General features: G+C 54.4%; 1 protein-coding gene across 3 annotated transcripts in view; it reads left to right on the forward strand.

Annotated features, from left to right (window-relative positions):
* Positions 1–2,995: 2,995 nt before the first annotated feature.
* Positions 2,996–15,297, forward strand: part of ZNF609 (zinc finger protein 609) — a 64,503-nt gene continuing 52,201 nt past the window's right edge. For 2 of the 3 annotated variants that reach the window (XM_082290508.1, XM_082290506.1), the window contains exon 1: positions 2,996–3,112. The gene's annotated coding sequence lies outside the window, so the exon portion shown is untranslated. The remainder of the gene's footprint in view (positions 3,113–15,297) is intronic. The other variant, XM_082290507.1, reaches the window with a different exon arrangement.

Below are 15,297 nucleotides of genomic sequence, written 5' to 3' on the forward strand. Positions count from 1 at the left end.
TGGGGTTAGAGGTGGGCTCTGTGCCTGCTCACAGGTGCTCTTCCAGCCCTTTGGGATCACTGCTGAGTGCCCAACCCTACATCCTTCTGCTGATGTGTACCAAGGTAGCAGCCACCCAAGACCTGGCCCCCAGCAGCTGTGTAGAACACCTTTGGAATAAGCTGAATTTTGCCTTTTTTTCTACTCCCTCACACTGAGCCTTTCCACATGTTGCCATGTCCGTGCTCATCATGCACTGGGCTGTGATCCCTTCGTGCTGCAGGGCTCCAGGCCTTGCCATGGTCTAAGAGTTCCTCCTCATTACCCTGAGCCCACCCTGCTCTGGGGGGGGATGGAGTGACCCCCCAGCACTCCCAGCATCCCTTCTCCTCCTCTTTCCCAGGAATGTGGTGGGAGCTGCCAGCTCGACTGCTTGCCACAGTCCCTGGGTGTCGGTTGTCCCAGCCCTCTGCCCCATGGGACAGGAGGAGGAGGGTGCGAAGCCTTCGTGCTGCAGCACTGGAAATCATCCCATGCCATTTGCCCTGGGAGTTGTCTTCTGGCTCCATTTGCTGCCTGTGGGATCTCTGAGGTGCTGAAAAGGGTGGGGCTGGATCCAAGCCCACCCACATTATTCCTCGGTGGGAAAATTCTCGCGGGTGTTTCAGCCCTGAGCTGCCCGCGATCAGCACAGAGTTTATGGTGGGGGAGCTGCTGTTCGGTGTGGCCAAGGGCAGTGGGATTCTCCTGCTTCCTTCCTCCTCTGGCTCCATCCCCCCATCCGCTCTGTCCCTTGTGTCCCACCACTATGGTCCAGTCAGCTGTGCTGGGATTCCTGGAGACTTCCCTGCACTCTTGTTACATGGAGATCCTACTGTCTTGGTGGATGTCCCTTGAGAGTGATGGGGAATATCTACAGTGCCAATAGGAGCAGAGCTGGAAAGGGATGGGGGGCTTGGGGAGTCATCCTGGGGTCCTGGTGCCTTGGGGAGAAGGAGGCAGGAGAGGCCTTCCTCGTGGGCTGTGTGGGAGAGGCAGGACACAGAGGGTTGCAAGTCTGAGCAGCCAGGGAGGAGGTGCCAGGCTGGTTCCAGGTGGTGCAGCCGCAGCTCCTGCTTCTGTCCCAGGAATGCAGCACCATCAGACAAGACCATGGCAAAGTGGGATCTTGTACCAGCTCTGTCATCCCATAAAATCCCACCTGCTCATCACACCTAGTGCTTGTTAACATCCCTATCCTGAGGTGCTGCTTCCCCAGATGGGTCACCCATCCCATGCCTGAGCCAGGCTTTAATATGAGCCCATGATTTGGCTCCATATTAAGCCAGATCCATCTCCTGCATCCACCTCCTAGAGTGGCAGCTGCCTTGTCACCTCCCTGTCCTTTGTCACTTACAGCTCATATCTACCTGGTGCCTGCAGGTTTCAATCCCTAAGGGTTTCACATCCACCGTTGTCTGTGGGATTCCGTGGGATCCCTGCTGGATCACAGGCCCTGCTCGTGTCACTGCAGCAAAGCCGAGATCATTCCCAATGGAACTGCCTTGCCTGGCAGGGGTTTTATTTTCCTCCTGTGTTAGTGGCATCACAATTTTGCCAGGAAAGATGCACTGACCCATCCCTGGTTTGTCCTGCGTTCCTGTCTGATGCTGGTTTTTCCACCCTTGGAAGCACCATTCCTGGTCTGAGATTTGCTGAACATCAACACCAAATGCCCAGAAAACCTTTTACCCAATCCTTGAAAATACTTCAGTAGAAACTGACCTGGTTTTATTAATACAAGTTGTCTTGGAGCCTGTCAGCACTGACTCTCTGGTGTGCGAGAACAGTTTTTCCTCTTCATCAGGATATGGAAGCATTTCTCCTCTTTCTCTCTTTTGGGCTGTAAGAATTCTCTTCTCATCCCTCTTCTCCTGTTGCTTTAAACATCTGCTGGCTCCCTCCCACCTGCCCCAGCCCCAAAAGCCAGAGAAACACCCAAACCTCTGGCCTTCTTGGCATCACCTCCTTTGCCAGGGATTTGGGTCTTGTGTTGTCCTTGTTTGGGACAAAAAGCATCAGAAAAAATCGGCATCTCCTTCGGTGCCCTCCTGAAACCACACTGGATGGTGGCACACTCAAGAAATGGTGGCACCTCTCTGGGCTGGAATACCCACAGCAGCCCCTGGGTGGGTGGATGGAGTTGGTGCTCCCCTCTCCATCTGCAGGACTCGGAGAATTCCTGCATGTTCCTGCTCCAGGCACTGACATATCCAGCTTGGATCCTGCATCCCATCTCCCATTGGCACAGCTCGCTGCACCAGTTCACCTTCCTGCTTTTGGGGTGTCCTGGAGCCAGGACTGGGGCATCCCCACTGAGGTGAACCGAAATTTCCTCACCGAACAGGGGGGCTGATGCTGAGGCTTTGGGAGGCTTTGGGGTGTCCAGGGGCCAGGGTTGAGATGAGCTGGAATTTTCTCCCTGATCAGCAGGGCCAGGGTTGAGATGAGCTGGAATTTTCTCCCTGGACAGCAGGGCCAGTGCTGAGACTTTGGGTGGGAAGCAGAGGGTTTAGGGGACATGTCACCTCCAGGGCATGAAAACGGCTGGGGACCCAGGTGCTCTTTCCAGGAGAGTGTTTGGAAGGGGAAAGTGGCAGCGTGGGGCACGATGTGGTGGGTTTGGGGTAGGTGTGGATGGCCCGGAGTGGTGATGACCCCTGCCCCCCGCCCTTCTGTGCTGGCTCAGGGAGCTAAAAGCATGGCCTTGGGGGGACTGTGCCGGGCTGAGGTCTCACAAGACACCGCTCAGAGCGTGAAACACCCCCAAAAGATCCCCCCCGCCATTTCCGAGGTGGCACCACGGGGGCTCCGCCTCCTAGAGCAGGGAATGTGCCGCTCCGGGCTTTGTCTCGCTCCGGCTCCCGATCCTCCGGGCGGCGAATCCGCTCCGTGTTTTCCCGCCGCCCGGGGACGCCGCTCCACGTTCCGCCCTCCGCGTTTTGCGCCGCGCCCGCCCCGCCCCGCCCGGCGGACCCGGCGCGGCCTGCGCGGCGCGGCCTCAGCGCGTGGCGGCCCCGGCCGGCCCGGCCCGGCCCCGGCCCCGGCCCCGGCCCGCATGGAGCGCACCTAGGGCGGACACCCCAGCGACCGGGTGAGTGCGCGCCGAGCCGGCCCCGCGCCACGCCGCCCCGCCTCGGGGGGGTGGGGGTGAGGGGGGCGGCAGTTGGGGCTCGCCTCGGGCACCCCCCCCCCCCCCCCCGCCCCTTCCGCACGGGCTGGGCCCGGGCCGCAGCCGTGAGCCGTGACCGCCGGGACGACGATATGTGCCCTCCCCCCTTCTTCCCTGTGACCCCCGGGAACGCGGCTGTGCCTCCCCCCCTCCCCCCTCCCCGTGACCCTTGGGACGGGCCTCTGGGTACCCGTTCTCTGGGACCATTGGGAACGGGGGTTTCAGTGCCCCTCCTCCGCCCCCCTCCCCCCCCCCGTGACCCCCGGGAATGGGGCTGTGCCCCCCCCCGGGACCCTTGGGGACGGGGGTCTGTGTGCCCCCCCCCCACCCCTGCGACCATTGGGGACGGGGATGTGTGCCTCCCCCTCCCTCACCTCTGGCCGTGGGGATGGAGCTCCGGGTGCCTCCCCCCGGGACCACGGGGGCGGTTGCGGGTCCCTCCCGTGGCCGTTGGGAAGGAGCCCCCGCGGGTGTCGTGGCCGTTGGGGGTCGGGTCCCCCCGAGAGATGCGGGGCCCGGCTTTGGCATCGCGAGGGTCGCGCTCAGGGTCCCGGGGTCCCCACGGCTGAAGGGAGGGGGTGTCCCCTGCGTGGGGTCACCGCCGTGCCAGCTTTTGCGGGGAGGATCGGGGTTGGGGGGGTGATGCAGGCGGGGAGGGGGGTCCCGAGGGGATAGCGGTGTTCCTGGGCGGAGGGGGGGGTCACCTCTCTTGACCCCCGTCTCTGTGCAGGGAGGGTTTGGGGGGTACAGGAGCAGAGGGACCGCGGGACCGGAGGTTCCCTGGACCCCAGCTCTTTTGTAGTGCCGGCAGGGGCTTCTCGGCACAAATCCCGGGAAGATTAAATGTTCCCCAATGGATTTAGCGAGTTCCTGTGAGTTTGTGGGGGGGTCAGACCTCGGGAGCGGAGCCCCTCCGGGCATCACCCCTGGGGCCGAGCCGTGTGCCGGCGGCCCGGTGCCGCAGGACGAGCCGCCCTCTTTCATGTCCTTCGAGCCCCCGTTGGCCAGCGGGGCCGATCCGGAGGTGACCCCGCCGGTGACAACGTGGCCGGGTGTCCCGCGAGGGCTGGGGCGGCCGGCGGGGCAAGCGCTCCTGCCGTGCGCTCTCCCGCCCGTTGTGTACACGGGGAAGGTCACAGGTTCAGGTCTGGTCTGCGAGATTTGGCTCCCCTCCATCTCCCAGCAGCCTTCCTTTTGCCTTTCCTTTTTCCCTCCTTTCTGGGAAGGCCCTTTCCCTTGGAGGAGGCGTTAGACACTCATTTTCCAAAGCGTGCACCGAAAAGCCCCGTGGGCTCTTTCCCCCTCCTTCAGAATATCCAAGGATGCTGGTGTCGGGGGTGGCTTTTGGGCTCTATCGTGCGCAGGCAGTTCCTCGCCTGGACATCCTCAGGAAAACCTATTTCCATGCTTTGTGCAGTGACTCCAGCATCGGATTATGCTGCACATTTCTAGCTCTTTGTTGGCAGTACGCGACCGCACATGCATGGCAGTCAGAAAATCCAGGCAGCTGATTTTATTGATTAACTCTTGACCAGAAATAATTTATAATTTATTATTTTGAAGCTGTTTCAGTCGCAAAACACAAATCCTTGCCCTTTTATGCCCTCATTCATCCAGTGAGGTTTTCTCCTCTCCTGTGAGGAGGAGAAGGGAGACGTGTGCAGCACCGGGAGCGCGGCGTCTCTGTGGTGGAAAAGGACAAGGATTTAATGTTTCACCTGGGCTGGCCTGGTGTGCAGGGCAAGGGCTGCCTCTCGTTAGAGCCACTGGAGGAAATTAATTATCAAGCAAGTTGTAATGACCTGTAATTGAGTATGGCCAGAGCACGGCGAGGGGGTTTTATTCCTTTCTCCAAGCCAGGCACTCGGTCTGTGTGTTTGGTGAGTCGCCATTAGGCTGCTTGTTAGCCTCAGGGGCCGGTGTGTGTGTGCATGGAGGTATCTCTTAACACACTTGTTATCTCTGTGCCTGCTGAAAGCGGCCTGAGTTTTTGGGGGGATCCATCTGTCCGTCTGTAGCCCTGTGCTGGGTGGTAGCCCCAAATAATCCCTCCCTTGCCTCAGTTGCAAAGTCCCCTCACGCTTCCTTGCACCCGGTTTGTCGGATGTCGGTGGTGACGGCATTGCTTCTGCTGCCTCAAAAGCTTTTTCCCTGTAAATTGAGCTGAAAAGGTGCATTTCTGGGAAGAAAGGGCTCGCAGAGGCGGTTGAGGTGTTCTCACATGGTATTGGAGCTACCCGACAGCTTGTGTGTCTTTATTTTGAATTAACAAGAAGGATGGACCAGAGTTCGCTCCGTCTGGTTTATTCTCTTGGAGAACAGGGCTGCCTTGAATCAAAAATTGCCTCCAGGTTATATTTACAGTGTATTCTTAATTGTGATTGCATACATTAAAAAAAAAACAGGACCTGCCTGTCTTTGTAGCACTTCCATGTGGGCTTCATTCCCCAGACAAAGTCGTTGTCTGTGTGTTGTGTCCAGGCCACGACAGGGTGGAGACCCACATCTGGGACCCCACTCCTGGGCTCAGCTGATGGTGGTTGAGGACCAAAGTCACGTGTCGTGCCTGATTTAATTGGCATTTCCATGGTGTAGGGATCTTTCTCTGCATTCTTGTGGTGGGAAGAGGAAAAGTCTTGAGCTCGACCTTGGCCGGGCTGGGAGTGGGGATGCACCTCGGCACTGTCCCGAGGCCACTGCACGGCACGGCTCCGACTGGGATTAGGGCCTGTGGGTGCTGATGCAATACTAGTCCCAGATGTAATGCAATAAGCCTCTTTGTCCCCTTTATCCAGAGCATTATGTAAATAAGATGGTATTTATGGTCCCAGGTATGTTGTTCCGGGGCTGTGTGACATCCTGCGTGCGCAGCGATGCCCTTTGAGTGTTGGCTCTGTTGCTGGTGTTCCTGGCCAGAGACAGGGACCCTCTGGGGGCAGATGCTCCTGGGGAGTGCGTCAGATGCTGGCTCCCTGCGGAGAGGAGGTGAGGCTGCAGATGACCTTGCCAGGAGCTGGTGACAGTTTAACCCTGCTTGGTTGCTTGTATACGGTGAAGGCAGCGAGTGGATCAGTGCTGGAGTCTGTGGGGTGGTTGCCCACTGAGGTCATGGAGAAGTCCATGGTTATCCTAGCAGGCTTCCTGCAGCATACAGACTGCTGGTTCCCCAGCCTTGGGTTTGGGAGAGTCACGTGTCTGTTCCCAAACCTGTATTCCATTGCAACTGATGGTGGTTTGTGGAGACATTTTTTGGGAAGTACCAAAGTCTCTGAAGCACCTGGAGATGGCCCAGGCTGTCTGCAGTTCTCCCGTGATGCCTCTTCTGGTGCTTCATGGGCTCTCTGGACATGGGGAGAGCTTGTCCTTTTCCCTTGGGTCTTGCTTGCTTACTTGGGAACATCCTAATTTGGGTGCTTGTGACAGTGGGTGGAGGAATGAGGATGCCATTGCATGGGGTTGCCTGACTTCATCAGGGTTTGGGGTTGGGGTGGGTGTGTGTTGAGGAGCCTGTGTGGGTGTGAAGGACCTTTGCTAAGATCAGGGGTAGGTAGATGAACTGGCTTAGAGCATGCAACTGTCCTGGGAGCTCATTGGTGGCCACATGCGGCTCCTGAACCAGAGCTTTGGCCACCCTGGCAGCAACTGGTCTGCTCTGTGTTCCCATGCTGGGTTGACTTGGATGAGGAAGGGTGTTGCTTTGTGTTGGGAAAGGGCAGGAAAAGAGATCCCGCTGGGATATGGCTTATTTTGCCATGCAGATGCACTTTCCTGCTACCGAGGGTCGGTGCCTTGAGGTATGACGTGATGTCAGAGGAAGGAGTGAGGCTGAGCTTGAACAATCTTACAGTAAGAAAATAGGGAATGGCTGCCTGACCAGGAAACTTGCTCTGGGACTCAAGTTGCTCTTGTGATTGATTTTTTTCTTCAAAGGAAACCAATTCCCATCTGCATTTGGGTGAAAAATCAGTTTTTGAGACGAGCCCAAGAGGTTGTTTTGTTTTCTCCGCAGCTGAGTGTCCTTCACATTCACAAAACCCACTGACGTAGCTGCTGAGCGTCAGCTCAGATGTGGTGTGAGGGGTATGAAAGGATGCAAGTGCAATTTTTTGTGGATGAATAAGGATAATTTCAGGACAACCTTGATATTTTGTATTGAAACATTAAATGCCCAACTTTTACAATTCATTGCCTTGTTCATGGCGTAAGAAAAGGAAGGATGACGTTGCTTTATGCTGCTCTTTCCCCAAGCACAGAAAGGTTTTGTGGCATTGGATTTCCCCTCTAAGCTGTTCTTGGGCCGCTCATTCTTCCAGTGGCTGGAATGATGAGATCTCTACAGTGCTCCATCATGTGCAATGGGGCTATGCTGATTTATTGATAACAAAATTGATTTTAATGAATTTGCTGAGCCCATTTGTGGTTTGGATTAAACAGAGTATTGTTGGTTCAAGTGGGTCCAAAGATTTGACTTGGAGTTTTCCTGGTGCTCCTCCAAGGGGATGAAGGGCGGATCAGGAGGAGTGTGCTGTGCAGCTTTAAAGGAGTGAAAATGAGGTGTGTAATGACTTCACTAACAGAAACCACCGTGAATCCAATAGGAGAGGACGAATCTTGCTCATCTCTGGGAGAATTACTTCTCCTTCCCCGAAGGCTTAGTAGCCTTGTTGAAATTTCTCCTTGTCCTGAGGATTTCTTGTTTATTTTTGAGGGGGTTTCACATCTAATCTGCACCTTCCCTCTGCATCCATTGCCACAAATAATTCCAAGTGCACTAGGACTCCCCAAATAAGCCCAGCCCGCTTTGATGCATGGTTTTCGTTGGGTTTTATTGTATTCCTGTGCGCTGGCTAATTCACAAAATTCAGCAATTTGCAATGGGTCATTAGCACGAATTAGCAACTTTCTGATAGATATCAGAGCTCCACAAATGCGCTGTATTAATCTAGGAGATACACCTATTTATTATCCCTCCCAGGGAAAAAAAAAAGGGATTTCTCGGCATGGTACTTGCTCTGCTTGCATTTGTCCCTGTCTGCATCTGCCTTCCCTCCTCCTTTACTTCACAGTCTGGTTGTTTTTTTCCCAAAGTGTTCCCAGGCTGATGATGTGACAGGAAGAGGGATTACAGCCGTGCGCACTGGCCTTGCTACAAACGGAGCCTCAGCTTTGGGAGCCAAGGTGCCCTAATTGGTTATCGAATGAAGGGAATTAAAGGCATTAATAGGTGAAGTGGCAGCTCCTTTGGTTTTGGAGTGGTGGAGAGATGTTCATCCTCTTCAGAAGGCTGGGAAACAGCCAAGGCTGGCTGCATGCTCTGCTCCTAAAAGGAAAGATAAAGGAAATAAAGCCCAGAAGCTCTCCCTTCCCTGGGAGCAAGCAAGCCAGCAGCTGTCGGTCCTCTCCAACCAGTGCTGCTGTGCCCCTCTCCTGTTAAGGGACACTGCTCAGCTGGGATCACTGCAGTGCTCGTCCTTTGGATGAAGAAGATGGAAAAGAGATGTTGACTTTGCTGCAGAGTGGCAGTGCAGCCAGTGGTTTGCTGTTCCTGCTGTACCTCTGTGAAGGGTGATCCTTGTTGGATACCTGCATCTCTTGTGACCATGAGAACCCAGTTTGGATTCATGATGGGGCTGGGGGCTAGCAGGGAGACCAGGAGCAAGGTGAGGAGCCAGGCTGCCTCCAGAGCCTTGTAGGGAAAGGGAGCTGGTGACTGGTTCAGTAGCGCCCACCCTGCTCCCACCAATACCCTGAGCTCGGGATGCTGCCGGCACCCGGCTGCCTTTCTGCATCCCTGCTGACACCATTGGGTGAGCAGGGGAAAAGGGCAAGCTCCCTTTTCTGGCACTTACTCCAGTGGTTATTTATGCCTGTTGGTTGTCTTTGGTCTTTGCCAGGTCTTCTTTCTTCCCATCTCCGTGACTAATGCTTTGAGGATCTTTCCTGGTCACATCCATCTTGCTGCTTCCTCTTGCTGCTGGCCATCTTCCAGCCTGCATGGAGTGCTGAAGTTTGGGAACCTCTTGGGTTATTTTTATGTGCCCTCTACGTGCTTCTAGGCTGCGTGAAAGGACAGGCCACCAGTTCAGATACCTTTAAGCCTCTCATAAATCAGTTCACTTCTGTGTTGGGGTTAGCAAGAATGTAACTGCACTGGTTTTAAATCCACACAGCTCTTCCGCTTTCCCAGTGGAAACCAGCTCTCTGTTCAAGGGACAGTCATTCCCCAGGTTTATCCCTATGGGAAGCATTGCAGTGCCAAGCAGATTGGCTCAGATATCTCGTTTTGAGTGTTTAATGTTATTTTTGGCACCAGCCAGCAGTGACACGGCTGGCTGGGCTCAACAAGAATGATTCGCCTTTGTGGTGTTAAAGGAACACCAGGGCCGTGTCAGGTGCTGCCGGAACGCACTGGCTTGTCTGGGTTAGACTCACCCAAAGGGCTTCCAGGTTAGTCCTGGCTGGTTGTTGCTCATGGTGTTGCTCTGCTTTTGCCACTGGGTAGCTGCCAATGGCCCGTGTGTCAGCCTTCGACAGCTGGACCCTGTGGCGCTGCCGCTCTACTCCTGTGGCACTGCCAGTGCCTGCTGGGCACCTGCTGGGTGCCAGTGAAGCTATGACACCAAAGGGCAGCACATGAGGATCACGGGGCGAGCAGGGGATGCAGATTTTGGGTGAAGATGGAGCTGTGTTTCTGGTTATTGATAAACCATTGTGTGCAGGTCTGGGCATGGCAGTTCCACATGGGTATCTTCCAGCATGCAGACCCAACAGTGAGGGGTAAATCCTTGTTGGGCAGCCTTGATGCAGGGTAGATCTGAGAGTTGAGCTTGCAGGAGGGAAGCTGCTCTGTCATTTTACCTATTGAATACTTTTTCTCCCACACATGTGGGTTTTTCAATTCCTCTTTCCCTATACAGCCGGAAGTTTAGATACTGGGCACCAGTTTGTGCTTGTGAATGTGTGTGCTGAGAAAGATCTCAGCCATATTCAGCTGCCTGAGATTTTAGAGTGTGCAAGGTCATGCTTGCTGGAAGATGTCTATCGTGGCATTTTTGATGAGCAGGCTGTGATCCAGAGCCTGAGCCTTGCTACTCCCTGCTCATCTCCATGGCAGAGGCTTGGGAAGGGAACACGGCTCACTCAGGACAGTGCTGTCAGAGCTGTAACAAAGCACTGGCATGACTCTTGCCCCTGCTCGTGCTGTGCTTGATGCCCCTCGAGTCTGTACCACTGTGTTATCCTAGCACTGCGGCCTTTCCTGCAAACCTGACTCCTGCCTGGCAGGAGGTCTGTCAGCTCTCTGCAGGGGTGCTGTGTGTGCAGAACATTGCTGGACTTAAGGGCAGCTACAAAGGTGAGCCATATGGAGAAGTCGAGGGGCAGCAGATAAAAATTGTACTGGGAGAGGTTTCATCTCAACATAAGAAAGAAATTTTTTACAGCCATTCCTGAAACAACTCCCTCTGGGACACAGTAAGAGTCCATGCCAGTGGAGGTTGTCAAGATGTGACTGGACAGAGTGGTGGATAATCTCACCTGATCTCCCTTTTCCACAAAAGGTTGGAGCAGGTGACTTTTCAAGGTCTCTTCCAACTGCTCTGCTCTACGGCTCTATGACCCAAGTCATGTAGACATGTACGTTTCAGGCTTGTGTGTAACGATGGTGCTTGCTCAGCTTCCCACCGGCGAAGTGACTCCAGCAGTGCAATTTGGCAGAGAGTGAGCAGATGTTCCAGAAAGGTGCTGTTTGCCAGCCGTCCTTCACAGGAATGGAATTGAGGGTTTGGTGCCTTCACGTGGGTCTGTAGGTATCAGTATGCCTCCTGCTTGACCTGAGGACCATGTGCTGAGGACCACATGATGGTTCTCTTGCTGGTAGTTTTCTTGAAATATGAAGCTCTTGGACTTTGTTATGAGTTGGTGGGGGAAATGTGAGCTGTGTTTTATTCAGTACAGAAGTAGTACCTTGAAAAGAATGCATAAGTTGAGAGACATCAAAAATCAAATAACTAAATCTGAAGAACTGCAGGCTCTCGAAGCACGAATAGACAAAAAGTTTGGACTGTGGTGATGACACTTGCAAGACTGATGGGAGGATTAAAGAGGTCCTTGTTTCAGTTTTCCCTGTTTCACGATACAAAGGAAAGCCTGAAACTCTTGGTCCTCTTTGTGTTCTCCTTTTCTGTGTGCCTTGTGTATCAGGGCTGCGTGTAGTCTGTTGGGAGTTGAGGAAAGTGAGGGGTTCTCACGATGGTGGCTTTGCTAGTCAGACATATTCAAGAACCCTGGGTTTTTCAGCCCTAGATCAAGTTGATCCTCGTGGTGTTTGGGTTATAGAAGTGTCAAGAAGAAGCAAACGCTAGGTTTTAGCTATTCTGGTATTTTCTTCAAACACACAGGCACCGTGTGCCTGTCTTTTGTATTGACAGCTTTGCTGGACATTGTCACGTGCTGCAGTTGTGTGGAGTGTTGCTATAAAAGTAATGTTTTAAAGTAATGAGTGAATGGGAGTGGGTGTGAGGTTGAATTTTGATCCCAGGAGCATCTTTTGCCTGATGATGAATGTGAAGTTGAGGTCTGAGTGTGTATTTGGGAGCAGATGGGTGTTGTGGCTAAGTCTCTGGAGCTTTGCTTCAGGTAGGGTGACTGCCTGGCTGCCCTGCACCAAAGTGGTCTCTGCTCACCTCTCCACTTTCCTCCATCTCCAGCCTCTTCCAGTGACCTTGTCTGTCCTGCTTTTGTCATGCCTGGACTGAAGTATTTCAAGCTTTTCTCAAGAATGCCAACAAATGACTCATCGCTCGAGTGCTGCCCTGTCTCAGGTTCATCTCCAGTGTCAAGGCTCAGCCTTCGGAAACTTGGGAGTCCTGGCCTAAGTTTGTCGGTGTCTCTCCGGGTGCTCTGGCTGCAGTGCATGCTGGAAGATGTAGTCTTGATGGGGTGCACCTCCATGTTAAAAAAAGAAGGGTGGCTCCATTTTATTCAAATTGGGTTCAGCCTTCCTCCCTCCTGGCAGCTTGCTGGTGCCGTCCCGCTCAGCCTTGAGAGCCACTGAAGTTCTCCCAGCACCTTGTGTGAGCGCAGAGGCGGGAGCACAGCTCCTCCATTCAAAATCTTGCTTAATTCCACATTGAACAGCTTGTTTTGAAGCCCTGCGCCTTGGTGTGTTTTGCAACAGCTCGGACTCCCGCGGGGTGCAGGCGGTGGAGGGATCCTGCCCCTGTTGGGTGGCAGTTCTGGAGGGTGTCATGGCAAATCTCCTTTGTCTGCTACGGCCTGACTGATGTCTGGGGGAGAGCGAACTCTCCTCCCCTGCGTGATTTCTTGAGCTGAAAGCAGCAAGTGAGTGAGGAAGCTCCTTTGTGCAGATTTCTCCGTCTCCTCTTGTTCGTGCCAGCTGGCTCGCGTTCAACATTTCTCTTTTTTTCTCTCTTTTTTTTCCTCTTCTCTTCTCTTCTCTCTCCCCCAGCTCTAGAGAGAGGGGGTGGGGAGAAAGGGAACATCTTAAAAAGAAATCTGCAGAAAAGACATGGGAGTTACTTAACAAAAATCCAACCCAAACAAGCCCAGCTGGGGGATTACAGGCACGGCGGTAGGAGCTGAGTGGGGAGTGAGCGCGGCAGCGCGGGTTAGGCAGTGTGTTCCCCCCCGCTGCCCTGAGTTTCTTTAGTCGTAAAAGGAAACAAAAAGGGATCTTGTGCAGAGGCAGCGGATGGGGAGAGCAGCCGGCTGGCTGCCAGCGGCTGGAGGAATGGCCTCGGCACTGCAGCCCCTAGTGCTGCTGCTGCCTCAGCTGGGGGCTTGTGGGGAGCCCTTTGGGGGTTTGGCAAGCTGGGAGGGCAGCATCCCTTCCACGCCGCTGCCTTTGGCTCTTTCGGGAGGGAGCGGAGGGCTCTGCTCTCCAGGGTTGCTGCTGGCTGGAGCAACCATCTCACCAAACCCTCGGCTCCCTGCCTTGTGCCCGCCGGAGGAAATGCTGCGTCCTGCAGATTTCCCCCCCGCCTTCCCTGTCCTCTTTGCCGCTCCTTCTTGCAGGCATTCCTGAGAGTTAATCAGGGTGAAAATTGCAGTCGGTCATGTCTGGAAGCCACCAGAGGCTGATCCTGGAGCGCTGCAGGCTGGAGCACATGGCTATGAGACAGTCTCCCTATGTGTGGGCTGGCTGCTGCCAGAAGAGCTTTCTCCTACGTCTCACCACCCTTGGACAGTCAATCCTTCCCAGCTTTGGTCTCCTGGCCTCTGGTAACTGGCAGAGAAGGCCGGAGTGGCACGGGCTTGGTGGGTTCTGAGCATTCTGTACCGGTTTTAGCACATAGAGCCAGGGGCTGGTGCGGTTTCCTTGCTACCTTTTGGAAGTGGAGCTGTTCTGGTGGAAGAACTGTCTCTAGGTGTGTGTGCAGCCCTGAAAGTGAACTTTCAGGTTTGTCTCCGAATACGGTTTGGCTCAGTCCCAGCCCGTAGATGTGGATTATAGAGGTCTCAGCACCTAATGGAGCTGAATTATTCATGTCTGGTGCTGTGTGTGTGCAGCATTCCCAAGCAGAAAGCTGTCTCCTTGTAGGATCTGCGCTCCAGGACTGCTCTTAAAACGCTTTGTTGGCAGGTCTCCAGGCCAACAAGTGAGCACATGCCTTTCATGTTGTGCGGGGATCAATCCTGCGATGGCAGGAGGTAAGGGGAAGGACACGTTTACAGCTGAATCAATCTCCTCGCTCTGTTTTCTGAGATGCTGTGATTTGTGGCAGCATTACTCCCCCGGCAGGAGAGTGGGGAGGATCTGGATACCACCCGGTGCTTCTCCAGCTTGGGCAAAGCAGGCGGTGGGAAAGGCACTTCTTTCTCTGGGCCGTGGGATGTGGTGGCCAGGGGTTCCTATGCACCCAAAATAACAATGGTGTGGCAGGTTGGGGTCCCTGGGGCTTTGACTTGGGAGAGGGACCCCAAATGCTCCTCTGGCTGCAGAGGCTGAGCCCGTGATAGTGGAGTAGAGAAATGGGGAACTGGGATGGGAGTTTTGGGGAGGGAAAAAGCTGTGGAAAATGCTTTGTAGCCACATGCAATGGAGAATGTTCAGGAGATCCCCCCCCGATCGCATTCCAGGGTCCCAGCCTTCAGCTCTGGTCTGGAAAGGGCTGATCCCTGCCCCAGTCCCTCTTCCTGTGGTGGCATGTCTGGAGTTCCCTGCCCCACTCTCGTTAGGACGTGCCTTTCCCCTGCTCTTGCCAATCCAGCATGTTCCTGTCCGTCCTGTTTGTGGTTCCCTTCCGTCTGCGTTAGCAGAGCCTGTGCTCCCTCGGCGCCTCCTCCGTAGGGTGAGGGTTTTTGCTCCTCTTGTTTTCTAACCCTTTGATTGTTCCTGTCTCTCTAATTGCCGGGGACCCAGTGGACTTCTGGGCTCCTTCTTCCTTTTGTTGTGGTAGGAGTTGGCAAAAGCTGCTGCTGTTTGCAGAGTTTCAGACCCAAGTCCCGCTCATCTGCTCTCCTTATTGCACATGTATAAATAATATTTACAGAGATGTGTGTGCCTGTGTATGTGCACGTTTGGAGCAGCAAGGTGAATTCCCTGGTGGGAGTGGAGAGCTGGCTAAGCTGGCGTCGTGCAGGTGTTGATGGAGCAGGTGATAATATGCGTGTTGCAGTACAACCCTGCAGATTGTCTGTCTTTTTCCTGCCACTGCAAGGTCAGATCCTTTTCTGTTTTTCCCTCTGACCCGAGCCTGCCATGGCTCTTTGCGTGCTCCGACTTTGGGTTGGCACCTCTTGGATTTGGAGATTGAACTTCATCTTCTGCTGTCAGCTCCTGTGGGTTGTTCCTGCGCATCAGTGGTCATCAGTGGTCCACCACCTCATTGGGATTGTTCCTGAATTCCATGCCTCAGCTTAGGGCTGGGAAGGGACTGGTACCAGCCAAAAATCTGGTTCATCCAGCTCGTTACCATCTTTGCCCACCTGCACAAAGGAATTGCTCTGGATCCGTGACACAAAGAGTATTGCGCAGGGGTGAGGTGCTCGCTGCCAATCGCTGGCCCCATCGGTGATTTGGAGAGAGGCTCTGGAGAGGCAGGTTGATGGGGTTGGTTTGGACACACCAGCTTGGAACTGGGGAG

This window comes from Coloeus monedula, assembly GCF_965178545.1.
Source record: "Coloeus monedula genome assembly, chromosome: 14".
Taxonomy (NCBI): domain Eukaryota; kingdom Metazoa; phylum Chordata; class Aves; order Passeriformes; family Corvidae; genus Coloeus; species Coloeus monedula.